Consider the following 4,797-nt stretch of genomic DNA (forward strand, 5'->3'; position numbering starts at 1 on the left):
GAATATCTATTGAGTTGGACTGAATGTCTATGGAGTTGGATAGAATGTCTGTTGAGGAAGGCTACAATGAAACCTTTCCTTCACTCATGGGGATCATTGGGTGCAGGAACCTGAGCTTTTAATACTTGTGTTTTGCCAAAGAGCCAAGAGATTCCCAAACCCATTAGGTGCTCCTGCTGAGCTGCCCAGTGAGACCATAGAGAGGAAGGCAAGAGAGGAGAGATGACAGAGAGGGAGAGAGAGATCCCGAGCTGAGCGGGTTCCTCGGAGTCACATCCTGCATCAATTTACATGGAATCGTCTGACCCAGAACTGTGCTTTTTGCTGGAAATCGAATCCTTTGCCTCCAAGATGTGATTCCCCGGAGAAGTCTTTGCAGTGACCTTGAAGCCTCACAAGGTGTAACCCAATCCCCTCTCTCTGCAGCACCGGAACCGCAGGAACCCAACGGCCTCAACGCCCCCCCCCCCCCCCCGTGCCAAATGGATCCAACCTCCCACTTTCCCCTTTCTCTTCAACTCTCATTTCTGCACCACTGGAACCGTATGGGAGGAACCGTATGGAAGGGAACCGTATGGGAGGGAACCGTATGGGAGGAACCGTATGGAAGGGAACCGTATGGGCGGAACTGTATGGGAAGGAACCGTATGGGAGGGAACCGTATGGACGGGAACCGTATGGGGGGAACCGTATGGGAGGGAACCGTATGGGGGAACCGTATGGGAGGGAACCGTATGGGAGGGAACCGTATGGACGGGAACCGTATGGACCGTATGGAAGGGAACCGTATGGAAAACCGTATGGGAGGGAACCGTATGGGAAGGAACCGTATGGACGGGAACCGTATGGGAGGGAACCGTATGGGAGGGAACCGTATGGGAGGGAACCGTATGGAGGAAGGACGGGAACCGTATGGGAGGGAACCGTATGGGAGGGAACCGTATGGGAGGGAACCGTATGGACGGGAACCGTATAGGAGGGAACCGTATGGACGGAACCGTATGGGAGGGAACCGTATGGGAGTAACCGTATGGAGGAACCGTATGGAGGGGAACCGTATGGGAAGGAACCGTATGGGAGGGAACCGTATGGACGGGAACCGTATGGGCGGAACCGTATGGGAGGGAACCGTATGGGCGGAACCGTATGGGAACCGTATGGAAGGAACCGTATGGACGGGAACCGTATGGGAGGAACCGTATGGGAGGGAACCGTATGGGAGGAACCGTATGGGAGGGAACCGTATGGGAACCGTATGGGAGGACCGTATGGACGGGAACCGTATGGGCGGAACCGTATGGGAGGGAACCGTATGGACGGGAACCGTATGGGAGGGAACCGTATGGACGGGAACCGTATGGGCGGAACCGTATGGGAGGGAACCGTATGGGAAGGAACCGTATGAACGGGAACCGTATGGGAGGGAACCGTATGGACGGGAACCGTATGGGAGGGAACCGTATGGGCGGAACCGTATGGGAGGGAACCGTATGGGAGGGAACCGTATGGGAGGGAACCGTATGGACGGGAACCGTATAGGAGGGAACCGTATGGGCGGGAACCGTATGGGAGGGAACCGTATGGGCGGAAACCGTATGGGAGGGAACCGTATGGGAGGCGAACCGTATGGAGGGAACCGTATGGGACGGGAAACCGTAGGGAGGGAACCGTATGGGCGGAACCGTATGGGAGGAACCGTATGGGAGGGAACCGTATGGGAGGGAACCGTATGGACGGGAACCGTATAGGAGGAACCGTATGGGCGGAACCGGTATGGGGAGGGAACCGTATGGGAGGGAACCGTATGGGAGGAACCGTATGGGAGGGACCGTATGGGAGGGAACCGTATGGGAGGGAACCGTATGGGAGGGAACCGTATGGGAGGGAACCGTATGGGAGGGAACCGTATGGGAGGAACCGTATGGGAGGAACCGTATGGGAGGGAACCGTATGGGAGGGAACCGTATGGGAGGAACCGTATGGGAGGAACCGTATGGGAGGGAACCGTATGGGAGGAACCGTATGGGAGGGGTATGGGAGGGAACCGTATGGGAGGGAACCGTATGGGAGGAACCGTATGGGAGGAACCGTATGGGAGGGAACCGTATGGGAGGGAACCGTATGGGAGGGAACCGTATGGGAGGAACCGTATGGGAGGGAACCGTATGGGAGGAACAGTATGGGAGGAACCGTATGGGAGGAACCGTATGGGAGGGAACCGTATGGGAGGAACCGTATGGGAGGGAACCGTATGGGAGGAACAGTATGGGAGGAACCGTATGGGAGGGAACCGTATGGGAAGGAACCGTATGGGAGGAACCGTATGGGAGGGAACCGTATGGGAGGGAACCGTATGGGAGGGAACCGTATGGGAGGAACAGTATGGGAGGAACCGTATGGGAGGGAACCGTATGGGAAGGAACCGTATGGGAGGAACCGTATGGGAGGGAACCGTATGGGAGGAACCGTATGGGAGGGAACCGTATGGGAGGAACCGTATGGGAGGAACCGTATGAGAGGAACCGTATGGCAGGAAGCTTATGGGAGCGCCTATATGGAGTATGGGGCCGGGGGGGAGTGTCTGTATGGAGTACGGGACCAGGGGGAGCGCCTGTATGGAGTACGGGGCCGGAGGGAGCGCCTATATGGAGTACGGGGCCAGGGGGAGTGCCTGTATGGAGTACTGGGCCGGAGGGAGCGCCTATATGGAATACGGGGCTGGGGGGAGCGCCTATATGGAATAAGGGGCCGGGGGGAGCGCCTATATGGAATACGGGGCCAGGGGGAGCGCCTATATGGAGTACGGGGCCGGGGGGGAGTGCCTATATGGAGTACGGGGCTGGGGGGAGAGCCTATATGGAATACGGGGCCGGGGGGAGCGCCTATATGGAGTACGGGGCTGGGGGGAGTGCCTATATGGAATACGGGGCTGGGGGGAGAGCCTATATGGAATACGGGGACGGGGGGAGCGCCTATATGGAGTACGGGGCCGGGGGAGTGCCTATATGGAGTACGGGGCCGCGGGAGCGCCTCTATGTATATGGGGCCGGGGGGAGCGCCTATATGGAGTACGGGGCTGGGGGGAGTGCCTATATGGAATACGGGGCTGGGGGGAGATCCTATATGGAATACGGGGCCGGGGGGAGCGCCTATATGGAGTACGGGGCCGGGGGAGTGCCTATATGGAGTACGGGGCCGCGGGAGCGCCTATATGTATACGGGGCCGGGGGGAGCGCCTATATGGAGTACGGGCCGGGGGAGCACCTTATGGGGCCGGGGGGAGCGCCTATAGGGAGTATGGGGCCGGGAGGAGCGCCTATATGGAATACGGGGCCAGGGGAGCGCCTATATGGAATACAGGGCCGGGGAAGTGCCTATATGGAATACGGGGCCGGGAGGAGTGCCTATATGGAATACGGGGCCGGGGGGAGCGCCTATATGGAATACGGGGCCGGGGGGAGCACCTATATGGAATACGGGGCCGGGGGAGTGCCTATATGGAATACGGGGCCGGGAGGAGTGCCTATATGGAATACGGGGCCGGGAGGAGCGCCTATATGGAATACGGGGCCGGGAGGAGCGCCTATATGGAATACGGGGCCGGGGGAGCGCCTATATGGAATACGGGGCCGGGGGAGCGCCTATATGGAATACGGGGCCGGGGGAGCGCCTATATGGAGTACGGGGCCGGGGGAGTGCCTATATGGAGTACGGGGCCGCGGGAGCGCCTATATGTATACGGGGCCGGGGGGAGCGCCTATATGGAGTACGGGCCGGGGGAGCACCTTATGGGGCCGGGGGGAGCGCCTATAGGGAGTATGGGGCCGGGAGGAGCGCCTATATGGAATACGGGGCCAGGGGAGCGCCTATATGGAATACAGGGCCGGGGAAGTGCCTATATGGAATACGGGGCCGGGGGAGCGCCTATATGGAATACGGGGCCGGGGGAGTGCCTATATGGAATACGGGGCCGGGAGGAGCGCCTATATGGAATACGGGGCCGGGAGGAGCGCCTATATGGAATACGGGGCCGGGGGAGCGCCTATATGGAATACGGGGCCGGGAGGAGCGCCTATATGGAATACGGGGCCAGGGGAGCACCTATATGGAATACGGTGCCGGGAGGAGCGCCTATATGGAATACGGGGCCGGGGAGTGCCTATATGGAATACGGGGCCGGGAGGAGCGCCTATATGGAATACGGGGCCAGGGGAGCACCTTATGGGGCCGGGGGGAGCGCCTATAGGGAGTATGGGGCCGGGAGGAGCGCCTATATGGAATACGGGGCCGGGGGAGCGCCTATATGGAGTACGGGGCCGGGGGAGCGCCTATATGGAGTACGGGGCCGGGGGGAGCGCCTATATGGAGTATGGGGCTGGGAGGAGCGCCTATATGGAATACGGGGCCGGGGAGTGCCTATATGGAATACGGGGCCGGGAGGAGCGCCTATATGGAATACGGGGCCAGGGGAGCGCCTATATGGAATACGGGGCCGGGAAGAGCGCCTATATGGAATACGGGGCCAGGGGAGCACCTATATGGAATACGGTGGCGGGAGGAGCGCCTATATGGAATACGGGGCCGGGGGGAGCGCCTATATGGAGTATGGGGCCGGGAGGAGCGCCTATATGGAATACGGGGCTGGGGGGAGTGCCTATATGGAGTACGGGGCCGCGGGAGCGCCTATATGTATACGGGGCCGGGGGAGCGGCCTATATGGAGTACGGGGCCGGGGGAGCACCTTATGGGGCCGGGGGGAGCGCCTATAGGGAGTATGGGGCCGGGAGGAGCGCCTAT

The sequence above is a fragment of the Xenopus tropicalis genome, chromosome 4, assembly GCF_000004195.4.
Source record: "Xenopus tropicalis strain Nigerian chromosome 4, UCB_Xtro_10.0, whole genome shotgun sequence".
Taxonomy (NCBI): Eukaryota; Metazoa; Chordata; class Amphibia; order Anura; family Pipidae; genus Xenopus; species Xenopus tropicalis.